Below are 14441 nucleotides of genomic sequence, written 5' to 3'. Positions count from 1 at the left end.
GAATATTTGTTTCTCATCTTTGCCCAGGGTTCCAAAGCACTTTATATGTCAAAATCCACATCCTCTCAGAGCAGAGGATTTGTCTTCTTGTGAATGCTAAACTTAGTTTGGCCCCATCCAGCGCCTTCTCTTGCCATCCCCTAAGCATCCCTGCTGCAGGTTGTAGGGGCCTGAAGGAAATGCATCCTATTTTTCAGATGGGACAATAAAGGTACTGCCCCAGCTCAGCTCACAAGATGGCAGAAGCCTCAGGTTGGTGTTCCATCCAGCCTCTCTTTCAGCATCAGGGGGAAGGCCTTTTCAAGATGACAAAAGAAATTCATGCAACCCACAACCCACGTGCTGACACTGCTCATTTCCAGGACACCTGCTGTTAGGCCTCCTCCTCTCCAAATTACTCTGCATTGCTGGCTGTGAGGGTGGGAGGTGGAGAGGTCTCTAATTACACCTTTCTTGCAGTCTTTGGTTCTGTGACTATTTCAAGGAGGAATGGAATGACGTTGTCAGCCTCCTCTCAAATGAAGACACTCCTCAAAGGTCCCCTCTCCGTTCCTCTCTCCACAAAATCCTTTGTTGTCTGGTGATGCTCTGTTCTGGTTGTCAATTGCTATGTAACAAAATCCCCAAACACAGCGACTTAAAATAACAATCACTTTATTGTGTTCATGATCTATAAGGGTACTTGGGTGGGCAATTCTGCCCCACATGGTATTGAGCAGGGGCGTGGTTTGGCCTGGAGGATCCAGGAAGTCTGGGGCCTGGGCAGGCACAGGTGGATTCCTCTCTCTGACCTTGTGGTCTCAGGGCCTCTCACACGGTCTCTCCAGCAGAAGAGTCAGACTCAGGACTCCAAAAGCACATGTTCCCAGAGACAGAAAGTGGAAGATACCATCCCTTCAGGCCTGGAAACTGGCACAGCATCCCTTATTCTGCTGCTATTGGTCAAGGCAGTCAAGAGCCTTGATCAGGTTCATGGGGAAAGGACACAGCCCCACATCTCAATGGAAGAAATGTCAAGAATATGTGTCCAGCTTTAATACCTGTCTTGGTCCATTCGAGCTTCCGTAAGAGAAGACCATAGCCTGGGTGGCTCATAAACAAAAGAAACTTATTTCTCATGGATCTGGAGCCTGGGAAGTCCAAGATCAAGGTGCTGGCAGATTTGGTGTCTGGTGAGAACCTGCTTCCTGGCTCATACACAGCTGTCTTATCCATGTGTCCTCTTATGGCAGAAAGTGCAAGAGAGATCTCTGGGATCTCTTTTATAAGTACACTAATCCCATTATGAGCGCTCCACCCTCCTGACCTGACCATCTCCCAGAGGCCCCATCTCCAAATGTCATCACATTGAGGATTAGGTTTCAAAAAATGAATGTTGTGGGAGACAGAAACATTGAGTCTATAGCAATCCTCCACAAGTAAGGAGAGAAGAGCACAGATCCTTTGTAACCCCAAGAAAATGCAATGGGCCAGCTAATAGGAGTTGTCCCAGGGGAACTGTGAATGGAAAAAACAGTTTTTGACATTCTGAGACAAAACTGCAGTCCTGTTATAGGAAAGCCCTTTAGGTGCTTATCGGCCTACGTATCTTCTGCTTGGAAGGTAAAAGCATGTTTCCATAGGCAAAGAGAGAGTTTCTACTGTGTTACAACAGTAAATTTTGGATGATCCTGAAACTAAAAACAATGGCTTTGCTGGTTTCTAAAGAGGGCAAATCTGGCAAATCAAGTTGATTTGAATCACCAACCCCAGGCTAACTCTGTTGAAAGTGTTTCCATGCTTGCAGAATTGACCGAAAGTCACTTCACCCTCTATGAGCTCTGTGGCTAATGGCCCCAGTGATAGGAGAAGGGCTTTGTAAGCAGGAGAACCTGGCTTGGAACGCTGGCCTTCCCACCTGGGCTTCTATGGTGTGATCTTTGGCAAGTCATGTAACATCTCCCCCTTAGTAAAATGGGAATAGAATACTCCATTTAGTTTTGTGAGAATTAAATACTGAATGTGAAATACTTATTTTAGTGACTGGAACACATATTAGGTGCTTAAACATAATTTAATTCTTTTATTTCTCTCCTGGATCTTTAACTATTTCTTTTTTCCTTCCTCATGCTTTCTTTCCTCTTTTTGTTCTCTCAATATTTTTCACTTGAAATGAATAAACTACTCCCCTACACAAACTCTGCTCTAAGAAAACCAGAATTTGCTTCTCCCTAAATGTACTTTTGACTTTTTCATCTCCATACATTTCCCCTTTCTCTAGAATGTCCTTCACCTTCTTCCCACTAATCTAAAACTTCCTCTGTGAGATATTTCCTGCTCATCTCAATTGGAAACCATCTCTTCCTCCTGTGAACTCCTATAGTCTGGTCCATTTGCTAATTGGTAGAAAGAAAAGAGCTTCATGGTCCAGGAGTCAGGAGACATGAATTATCTTCCTACCTCTGCCCTTAAATAGCTATGTGATCTTGGGCAAGTCATTTACCTTCCATAAGTTTTATATTTTCCATCTATAAAATAAAACCATGAAGCTAGATAATTCTCTAATTAGGGTTCTTTCTGCTACAAATGACAAAAATGTTATTCAAATTATCTTGAACGACAACAAAAGGGAATTTATTGTATCATATTACTGAAAAGTTCATGGTTAGAGTCAAGGACAATTGGATCCAGGAGGGATGATCATCAACAATAAATCTATCTCCTGTTCTGTTTTTTTTCTTCTTTGTTGGCTTTATGCCAGCCCCACCAAAATGTATTGGCTGAGTGGAGGGGTGGTTCTCTAAAGAAAAGTCTGGGTACTAATATCAGAGGAAGGCGAGGTATTCTGAAAATGCAAAAATAATAGATACCAACTACAGTCCACCCCGTGGCTGCTCATCTCTCATACACCAATTCACCTATAAACCGAGCTTCAAATGTGCCCTGCCCAGCACGGTGCAACTGCTGTATGTGCAGCACTAAACTCAGTCATCTCATTCTCCAAAGAGAGACAACGCAAAGTCTTGTCTAGTTACTGCATCCACGGCAATTCCAGGCTTTCTTGGTGATGCATGGCTCTTCATAGTCTGCAGCCTTTCAGTAAATGACATATTTAGCCATCCACCAACACGCCCAATAGACACTAGTGGATAAAAAATAGGATTAACTGCTATTAAAACATTCATTTGAAAAAGGGAAGCAAAAAACAATGGTTATTAGCCCACAGCATTTACCATATGCTGTTGGAGGGGGATAGCAAATCTCCCTGCTCTGGCAGCGGGATGAGTTCTTTGACTAGTGGCTGCCCTGGGTTCTCTTTGATGCCCTCCAGAAATATAGGAGAGATGGACCTTGGGGTGAATTGCCCTTCTGGGAATGCAGTTCTTTAGCAGCTGGTTTCCTGTTAGTATAATTTCAAGTGTATCAGTAAGAAATGAACTCATGTATAAGGAACAGAATGCCTGGCTAACAGTGAGTTAAACAAGCATGAGCTTGTTTTTCTCATACAACAATATATCTAGAGGTAAGCAGTCACCAGCATTAAATTAAATCAAGGGTCTTCTTCCCTTGCATTCAAGGGAAGAAGAAGGTGGAAGGGCTGTTCCAGTGTATCTGTCCCATTTTATCATGAAACGCAAAAGCCTTCCCAGAAGCCCTCCTCAAACTTCCGTTTAGGTCTCATTGGCCAGAATTGTGTCTCATGATCACCTGTAGCTGGAAGGGAAGATTGTAAAAGCCAATATTTTGTCCATTGTTCCCAAAACAGAACTGAGATTTATGAGCAAGGAAGGCCTGAAAACTGCCTCAGGGATTGAGAGTCGGGGTATGAGGGAGGTAAGGTTTTCCAGAAGAAAGTTAGGGATCCATTACAACAAAAGGGAGGAAGGGGTGCCAGGTGCAGAAAAACTACAGACTGCTTTATAATCCCAAATCCACTATTTCTGGCTCTAAAAATCTTTGGTCCTGAGGGCATACATTTTTTTAAATTGTCTCTGAGAGTAAATAAAATGATAATAATAATATCTCAAAGGAGTTTCAGAAAGTGAAATCAGTGGCAACTTATTTTTAAAATAACACCTTCCTGAGATAACAGACAATGATAACTTCTGGTTTTATTGGCAATTTCAGAAAGGATGAAAAAGAAGACTTTAAGCATGCTGACATGTGTTTTGCCATCTCTAGCATAAGGTAATATGCCTCATAGGGATGTCAAGGAGCCAGGGCTGCCATCCATCAGCACTGTCCCTATACCCCTCCCCACAGCATTGGAGTCTGCGGTGGTTGGCTCTCTAATTTGCATAACCACTAAGGCTAAATAGCCCAGAGCCTCTGATGCCCCTCTCCCCCACCCCCATCCTGCAGTTAATATCCCTAGGTCCAGGGCTAAGAAAGCTTAGGAGAGATTTTTAGGTGAGTTTCATTATTTCCAGGCCGGATTAGTTGGCTAACCCAATGTGAGCGTAAAGGTGCACTTAGAGCCCCCAGCCAGGGGCTCCTGAGCGGTGCTCCTGGGGGCGCCTCTGGCAGAGTGGCGTCCAGTGGAGTGGACAGTAGCACAAAGTGGGTTATAACTCTAGGGCAGAGGAGCATTTGAAGGAGTGGAAAGGAGATGCTGCTCTTCCGGGCGTGCCCCAAGGGAGTGAAGCTAATAGAATAGACATCTTCTTGGAAACCAAGTTAATTTCTGAAGCAGAGGCTGAAATAGACGTGGCTCTTCTCTCCTCTTTTCTCACGACCTCACCCCTACCTAACCTGAAATAATAATAGAAGCGAAAAAAAAAAAAAAAAAAAAAAAAAAAATAGAAGCGATTAGGAACAGGTCTGCTATGTACAACAGAATAAACCTGCTTCACAACAACGACCAAGTCTGTAAAAGAACACATTGCTTCGTCTTCATTGGTTCAGCTAAAAAAAGAATGCATCCAGCTGAAGAGCACCTCTAGGCAGTTTCTAGATCCCATGGCCCTTTAAATGTATCACCCCATGGCGAGGGAGTAGAAACCCTTTTTAGGATTCATACTCAGGATTTTAATCTGTTTTCTGTTTTTAACCTTTAGAAGGAAAGACAAGAAAGACCTTGCAAACAAAAAGAAGCCATTATCTTGCTAAAGTAATTTCAGCTCAGAGAGAGAGAGAGAGAAAGAGAGTCAGTACAATTTAGCTGTCTAGGTGGTTGTGGGTTTTTTGTTTTTGTTTTTTAATTCCTTGCAAATTAGAGCAGGTGATAACAAGAAGAGTTGGGAAGCTGGGAAAATGGATCCAGGAAAGAGGGTCAGATGTTTCAGCGGGGTTCCTTCAAATCACACATCCCTCCTTGCCCCCAATTCCTCCAGCCTGGACTATACATACCCTTGGTGACTCCTCTCTTTAATCCATCCTCGACAACTCTGCATGTGTTCTTTCTCTACATTTGGTTCTCATCACACCGCTCCTCTGCTTAAAAACCACACTGAACTCCACACTGTCTTCAGAAATAAATGCAAACTCTAAAGCAACACTGCACGGGACCCTCCAACTTTCTCCTGGTCCAGCCTACCTTTCCAAGTCATCTCTGTTCTTTGCAGACAGTTGCCATAGCCTAGCACAGCACCTGCTACACATCCAGTTGTATTTGTCCACCAAATGCTAACTAGCCCTACAAGTCACCATCTCCTGCCCTTGACATGCATTTACCCCTCTCCATGCTTTATACATCCAAGCCATTCCTTTTGCCAGGAACAGCCTTTCCCATTCTATTCATTTGGGGAATGGATACTTATTCCTAAGACTCCAATTCAAATGTCACCTCTTTTCCATTGCTTCCCTTGACACTCCTTCTACCCACCCACACACCCCTAGGCAGAATTATTTTTGGGTTACTATCTTCTTTTATGCATTCCTCTGCTGTAGCAGTTCCTGCATTGTATATTTAAACAGTCTGATATGTCATAAAGAAGATAATTGGGTTCCTAAGAAAATTTACTTTATCAAAATTGAATTATAAAACCAATTGATGGGGTGAGAGATAAAAGGTGTTGAGGTTAGGATATTCGAGGCTCACAATAACAAAGTTAGTTCTCCTGCAGGATTTTCAATAATAAGGGTGCTTTATAGCTATCAGACTATTTAATTGCAAGCTGAAATATCGAATTGCTTGATCAAGAAAAACAAGAATGAACCCAAACATTTGCCTCATAAGCCAAACACCCATGAGCCTTCCAAACTTCAATCATCTTGGCCTTGACCTTGCAACTTTGCTGGCATCACAATTCATAACACACAGTAAACAAAAGAACACAAGCATGAACAGGTGTACAAGGGAAGAGGCACTCACACTGCTGTGTGTCCTGGCACTTTGTTTCCAGTATCCGTCATCCTGCTCATCAAGAACCAATCCCCAGTGATGGGCCTGTGGTTACCAATGGCAATCAGGGTAATGCAAATTGTGCTGCTTAATTCACTGACCTATGGTCAAGATCCAGTTCAATTATGAAAACTCTCTCTGTAGGGAAAGACCTTTATTTTCTAATCTATTACCTTCCTTCTACGTGGGAGGACACAAAAAGCAGGGATGGTGTCCTACTCAACTTTGTCACCCCAATATTGATGCATTGATGACAAACATCCTGCAATATCCAGATAATTAGTTTTAGTCTTGACTTTGACTAGAGCTTGCGTAGTACCTAGATTTTTTTTAACATGAATTAGATACATTTCCATCCGTCACCCCAAATTCTTACATACTGTTTACCAGATTTTAGTGTCTTAAGAGTGATTTTAATAGACAGCTAGCTTCTATAATACAATATTAATATTTATTGAGAATATATTAAACCCTCTACATGGATTAGCTCATCTGTTCTTCCCAACAGCCCTGTAACATAGGTATTAATATTACTGACCCATTGTACAGAAGAGTAAACTGAGGCTTAGAGAGGTCAATTATACGTCCTACAGACAAATAAGTGGAAAATAATGACATAAAATAACTACTCTAAAATAACGATTCTCATTTGGAGTAGATATCCCCCAACCTTTAGTTGTTTCATGGCTTTCCACTCCAAATAGAGAGTCAATTCATTTACTTGCACATTCATAAATTTTGCAATTCGTTTGTATAAATTTTGCAATTCATTTATCTTGTAGGATTTAACTGCTTAGTATTAGATATTTAATGCGTGCTTTGTTTTTATGACTGAGATGGTACTAATTTGAACATTCTTAAGCTAAAATGACCATAGCTGTTTTCTGTAGCAAACAGAAACCGAGGCAGGCCCTCAATTATTCATTTGCCCAGTGTAGTGTGGGACCAAAGATGTTTTCTAAAGAAAGTCTTGGCCATATCCAGGGTGCCCACTTATAATGAGGTGTGAAGAGGCGGAAGGGCCCCATGTTTACAAAAGGATACCAGTCCTCCCCAAGAGTTTGCATATGGCTCAGCACTTAATCCATACCATAATATTAATACAAGTTCTCCAGTGCTCATCAGGCATACCCTTGAACTCCCTGCTGCCTGATTCATATCAAAAGCCTAGTTTGTATAAATAATATTTACGAAAGATGTCCTGAAGAACTATTATGCAGTTAGTCTTTCAGATTGCAAATAAGGTATCTTAAATCAATTTTGGAATAAGGCATTATATGGAATTAATTATGGTGATTTCAGACAAGCCATTTAACCTCTTTGCACCTGGGTTTCCCCACTGGTACTATGAAGTAGTTGGTCTGGGTGACCTCAAAATGTTTTCCAATGAGAATATTTCATCAAGTGTTCTCTACTCTAACCATACCCGGGCTAATGAAGATCTCATCACAAATTATCTACAGCAGTGGAAGATCCAAGCAAGCTCACCTGAGCAAGCTGGTGGGTGGTGGAACAATTTACTGAGAAGGAAGCCTGAGAAGGAACAGGTTGGTGGTGGACACAATCATTGTTCGAGATGGTTCATATGCATCTGTGTCCATTCCCAGCCGCCAGCTAATTAATAGCCCTTAAAAGGAGTGAGCTTAACTTGCTCTGCTCGTCTTTGAACCCACCACAGCACCCAGCACACTGCTGTGTCAGCACTTGCTGACGGAATTGCCATTCTTAGGATCTCCGTGGTGTCAGAGTAGGCAAGGAATGTACGAGTGGAGACTTTAAACTGGCGCTGGCCCCAAGGGGAAGGTGTTGCCTCATGATATAAAAACCCAGGAAAAGCAGGGGTGGATCTGGGCTTATAGGACAGCTAGAGCCAGTAACTCAAGTGCCCCTAGGGTCTCCTTCCCCCCAATTTCCACTCCTCACAGGGTGTTAGCTTTGTTCACTATCATTCACTGTTTACACCCTTCCTAACACTTAACACACTCACAAATCATCTTGCTCATTTACTTGTTTACTGCCCACCTCCCTACCCTGCCCTGAAATCATGTAAACTCCATACATGGAGTTTACATCTGTCTTGTTCATTGCTCTTCCTTAGCACCCAACATAGTGCCCCTGAGTGGAGACTTCGTAAAAATTTTACGAATGGAAGAATGAATGAGTGAATGACTCCTTCGTGCAATGGGCAAGGACTATGTCTCAATTTAGCCACCTCTGAGTCCAATCACTGTGTCCAGGGCTTTGAGGTACTATGACTGGCTCATCTTGAGTCATGCCCCAACATGACTCCTCTCAACAGAGTCTGGTTGTTGAGAGGAGTAACGGGACCAGAAGTAGGACAGAAAGAAAGCTACAGGAAAAGAGGAGAGTTTGGGCCAACATTAAGGGCAAAAGGGATGTCACAAGTAGTCTCTTAGACCCTGCTGAAGGTAAGGTACTCTCTATCCTGAGCTCTCCTTGGAAATGTGTGGGCATTGTCCCCTTCCACTTCTTGGCTTCTGAGTTATAGTGACTTGGACATATTTATAAGACACATGCTCTGAGTAATCTATTTAAACCTTGAATACAGTGACAATATTCTCCAAATAAAAATTCAAATACATAATATGATAAATATGGGGACAACAGGACGCAACATTTAAATTCGGCCTGTTCCAAAAATGTCATGTTGGTTGCTGGTTGCCCTTCTAAGTTTCCACCCCAGGTTAGCTAGGAAGCCATTAGCCATTTGAGCCTTGACCGCACAAATGGCATTTACACAAGGAAGGGCTGGCAGTAACTTATCCACATCATTCCCCGTCTTGCCTGCCTCTGGTATCCAGCAGTGAGTCCAATTTCCCTTAACCATTTGGAAAAATGGCAAATTAGAGGGAGCAAATGTCCCTTCCAGCAGCAGGAGAGACACCTGCCTAATGAATCAGCAGTTATGCAGATGGTGAGATGGAGAAACCAAGCAGGAAAGATCTGGAGTCGGCTTGCCCTGATAAGCAATCAGTGCCGGAGCCTCTTCCCCCCTCTCTAATCCTGCTGGGCTGGGCCACTCCGCTTTCCACACAAATGTAGGTCATTAAAAACGTCGTCAGCTGCTGGTTCTTACTTCCAACACACTGGAAAACCTACAGTGACTGGAGAACTTATTTCCAAGCTGGTGCTTTTCACTTAAAACAGAGAATCCAGAATTTCTAAGCTGCATTCTATACTCGGTGCCGTGATTATCCTTCAGTGTTGCCCAAATGGCCACCAAATGTGTATATATGTGCATTGGGGGTGGGAGTGGAGGGAGAGGGTAAAGGAGGGGAAGGAAGGCCCTATTTTTAAAGGTACTAATTATAATTTTGCAAAATTATTTTGAACGTATTTAAAAACATACTCGGTTATAGAAAAATCAAAATGTCATTATTTATGCCAAGATCTAGAGACACATTTGGCCTTTAATTTGGCTGAGAAAGAAAAATATCTGTTCTACTGATTGAATTAAACATTTTGCAAAAGTACCTCTGTTTAATTCATGAAATTTAATCACTATCATGCTGGGATTTATTGCTGCTCATTAATGCTTCCTTTGAAGATGAGTGGAAAGGCCTAGGGTTGAGAGGAAAGAAAAATTCTTTCCAAAATACTGTAAGACTTAATTTGGGTTTTATTAAATCTCATTAGTTCACTAATACAAAATTTATGACACTTTGGACAGAGAGTCAGCTGGTATTTTTCTAAGTTTAATCTATGAAAAAGTGATTTTTCTCTGCAGGTGAATGATATCAATAAATCCTATGGGGATATTCTATATTCTTGATAGAATATTCATTAGACATTTTCTTTTACATACCAGTACTATGCTAATTTCAATTTCTTTTTCATATTTTCATCAAAGAAGATGGGTAGAGGCTACCACTTGGCAGTACTTTTCCACTTTGCTTACTACTACTATTGCTGATTTATTTATACTGTACCCCCTTCCAAGAAGGATTTGAACCAGCCCACAACAAAGAACACAATTATATAGGTAAAATTAAATTTTTGTCTGATCACTACATCACACAAAACTGTTAAGACAATTTTCACTAAATTAGGGGGTGATCTGTCTTTTAAAATGGGGTGAATCTGAAATTCATTTTTAAAGAGTTCTGGGAAGCACTGCAAAAAGATTGTGTAGCAATTTTATTGAAAAACCCAAAATAAGAGTGGCTTCAACAAAGTAAGTTTACTTCTGACTCACCTAAGAGAAACGCCTAGCTAGATTGGCCAGAGCTGATCGGGTGACTTTCCAGGCATCAGGGACCCAGTGCCCATCTTTTTGTTCCATCATCCCCGTGCTGGCTTTCATCCTTTGGAACCACTTCCTGGTCCAAGATGGATACTGGTGTGCCAGGAAAACTATTCAGTCAACGGATAGGATGAAGAGAGGAAACACAAAATAAGCCCCTTCCAATGGGTCAGCACATTTAAGCAGTCTTCCTGGAATTTCCACGCAAAACTTACCCTTACAACTCATTGGCCAAAACTTAGTCACATGGCCACACCTCACGGAAAGGGAACTTTTGTTAATAAAGGAAAAATAAGAGAATGGATATGGGGGGGCTGGGACCAACCAGTCCCCGCCATGAATAGATAGCCAGCCATCCTTCTGAGCAGCTAAAATTGTGGTAGAATCAGAGGGGGAGAACTAGAAAATTAGGAACAAGAAAAGTAAAAGAATTGATGCCGTTTCTATAATTAAGTAACAGCTTTAACACTGAGCTTCTTGATAGCCAGGAAAAAAAGGGAAAGAATTATTTTTACTAAAGAAGCAAATTAAGTTCCTCAATAGAAGCACAATGTAGCCTAGAATTGAATTCTATAATGTTTCTCTCACTGGTACCACATATGAGCATAATAGCCACATGTTCTGCATTTTAAAAATTATTTTCATTATTAAATATTCTATCCCATTGTTTTCCATGCATATATTCACCCATGCAAGTCCAATGTCTGTTTTAGAAAACATGGTCACCATGGGTATTGAAAATAGTGAAAAGCATAACTGAATGTTCTTGGTAAGTTTTGCAGAGAGTGTGAAAAGAGGTTCTGTGGGAATCGGTAGAAGGAATGAACCAGAAATGTCAGAGTGGTGTCATTTATGTCATGATCAAGTCCTAGAAGACTGACTCAGCCTAACTGAAATGTGTGTGAGATGGAGACAGAGACCAACAGCAAGTAAAAGAATTGTTACAAAGACTGAGAGTGCCTTTGCTGGCACCGTCCGTGCATTCTTTCTCTAGCTAAGACACTTGGGAAGCCAAATCTTCATCCAAAGCCACACTTTGGATCTGTCTTGAAAAATCTTTATCACAGGGATCAGAAATCCTCAAAATCCTTACAATTAGTTCATTTTCCTCCATAGGCAGATCTACATGGAAATCCAAAGGTTGCTTGGAAAACAAGGAATTCGGGGAAGTTAAGTGAGAGACTAAACATTTAATGGCATCAAGGCCACCTATGACCATATAGATGTGATTGTTTTCCCTAGAGACTGGCAATCACAGAAATCTTTTGGCTGAGATTCTTCTCCCCTAGACAGGCTCTAAATGTGCACAACCAACATTTGTCCCTTTGCTCTTCTTTTTTAAGGCCCTTGTGGCTCCTCAAACCCCCTTTAGGTCATAGCATTCTTTAATGATGTTAGTACAGTTAATCAGTAGCTCATGTCTTTCTTACCTGAGAAGACTTTTGTCTTTTGGGGGTGACCTTTCACTTCTTTTCTGTTCATCAAATGTTTCTTTCTCAAGTTAACTCTGAGAGGGCAGTCCAGGTTCCTCTAAGGCATTGCATTAACATCCCCAAATACAGGTCTTCGAAGGACCTTCCACAAGTTTCAGGATCATAGCGTAAAAGTTTAGTGGCTACCATATACTGAGGGCCTACTGTGTCAGCCTCTGATATAGGCAGTTTTACTTGCAGTTTCTATTTAAATCGATGCAATAAATCTGGTGGGAAATATTATTATATTTCTTACAATTAAGGAAACTGAAACTTGCATAGTACATTCATTTCCTAAGGCTACAATAACAAATTACCACAAACTTGGTGGCTTAAAACAACAGAAATGTATTCTCTCATGGTTCTGGAGGCCAAAATCAAGGTGTTGATTAGGCTTTAATCCCTCCAAAGGTTCTAGGGAAGAATCTATTCCTTGCCTCTTCCAGCTTCTGGGGTGGCTACATCATTCCAATCTCTGCCTCCATCTTGACGTCATCTTCTCCTCTGTGTGTCTTCTTTCTTCTAAGGAAATTTGTCATTGGATTTAGAGTCTATCCAGGTAATCTAGGATGAGCTCATCTCCTGATCCTTAACTTAATTACATCTACAAAGACTCAGTTTCCAAATAACATCAGACTCATAGATTTAGGAGGTTAGGATGTGGACATATCTTTTGAGGAGATCACCGTTCAATCCACTACAGAGATGTTGCATTTTGATCCAGAGTACTTAAAGAATAATTTGGGGGCTAGACAGACTGCATGTGGATGCGGATGTGAAGGGTAGCCCTTACTTTTTAGAGAATGAGGCAGGATCCTATGAATCTTAAAAATAGAACATACTCAACCTTACACGAACCCAACTGCCCAGAGACCCTGTCTCCAAAGTTTTAGCATTCTCCCACTGATAAGATATAGGAGAGGGCAATAAAAAGAGAATTTGTTGTTTATCACAGCACTCTGGTGCCCAGGTAGACTCCTTACCAGCACTGCCTCCTCCTTGGAGGGACTGAGTGGGGACCAGTATTGACAATCACATCACACAGGTAAGCTAAAGAAAGATACGTAGAAAGCAACTCTTGGAATAATGGGGTTGAGGCTAGAATTTGGTTCTTCTTCATTAGCTCCCATTACTTTGATCTCTGCAGTATTGGATGATACTATCAGAGGCCATGTCATAGAGTTAGGTGGGTCGCTAACAGTGTTGCCCAACAAGAGTGGCAGCTTCTGTAGAGCATTAGCTATAGGTGTGCCTCCTAACACCTCCACCATGTGCCAGGCTCTGTGCTGTGTCTTAGGGATGCAGGTACAATTCAGCTATACTTCCTGCTGCTAAGGTGCTAGGAGAGGACAAGCTGGTGATCAAACAATCCTGCATGGTAAGATACAAAAATTGCACTAATAGAAGTTTGTATTATGGAGTATCACAGAGGAGGGAATGGTTCATTTCCAGCAGAGGCAGGACTCATGGGTTTTTTCACAGGGAGGTACTTGGTTCTTTACCCAAAATTATACAGTCAGTAGGCAAAGCAGCTGGAATGGGAGCCCCAGCTTGTTTGACTGCAAAACATTCCTAATACCCACTCCATGAAGACATTTGTGCAAGGGCAAAATTAATGAGATAGAAGTATGCACCCCAGACGGTCTGACCTGGTCCAAATTAGAACTTAGAATGCCTTGAGGGATGGATGTAGCATTTGTCTGGGTCTCCTTTTCTGAAATATCACCTGTCTCAGCTGGCTGCTGAAGATGGAAGAAGAAATAGCAAAATATTCTAGTTTTCTTTATCAGAAGACGTCCTTGAGTGCTGGTTTGCTGCCTCCCTGATTGGGGGAAACAGACAAAATATGGTCATACTCTGTTAATTTCCTTTAAAAAGTATTTTAATTGCATATTTTCTCTAAAAACTTAATCTTTTAACATTTAGTAGTTTAAATGTCTCTAAATTAATTAATTAATATAATTAGTAAGATAGATTTGCATACTCTTTAGGGTAAAGGCAGTGTCTTCTCCATCTCTCTGGCCCCCATCAGGTCTAGCCCAGATCCCTTCATATAGTATGTGGGCAGTACAATTCTGCTGAATCAAATTGAGTTCTCCTTGTGCAGTGTTGGTGGGAATGTAAAATGGTGCAACTGCTGTGGAAAACAGTATGGAGGTTCCTCAAAAAATTAAAAATAGAACTACCACATGATCCAGCAATTCCACTTCTGGGTATATACCCTAAATAATTGAAAGCAGGGTCTCAAAAAGATATTCGTACACCCGTGTTCCTAGCAGCAGTATTCACAATAACCATAACCTGGAAGGAAACCAGGTGTCCATCAACACATGAATGGATAAGCAAAATGTGGTATACACATACAGTGGAATATTATTCAGCC

Source organism: Eubalaena glacialis, chromosome 2 (genome assembly GCF_028564815.1).
Source record: "Eubalaena glacialis isolate mEubGla1 chromosome 2, mEubGla1.1.hap2.+ XY, whole genome shotgun sequence".
NCBI classification, from domain to species: domain Eukaryota; kingdom Metazoa; phylum Chordata; class Mammalia; order Artiodactyla; family Balaenidae; genus Eubalaena; species Eubalaena glacialis.
The sequence above is the reverse complement of the archived record's forward strand: the minus strand, read 5'-3'. Positions refer to the sequence as shown.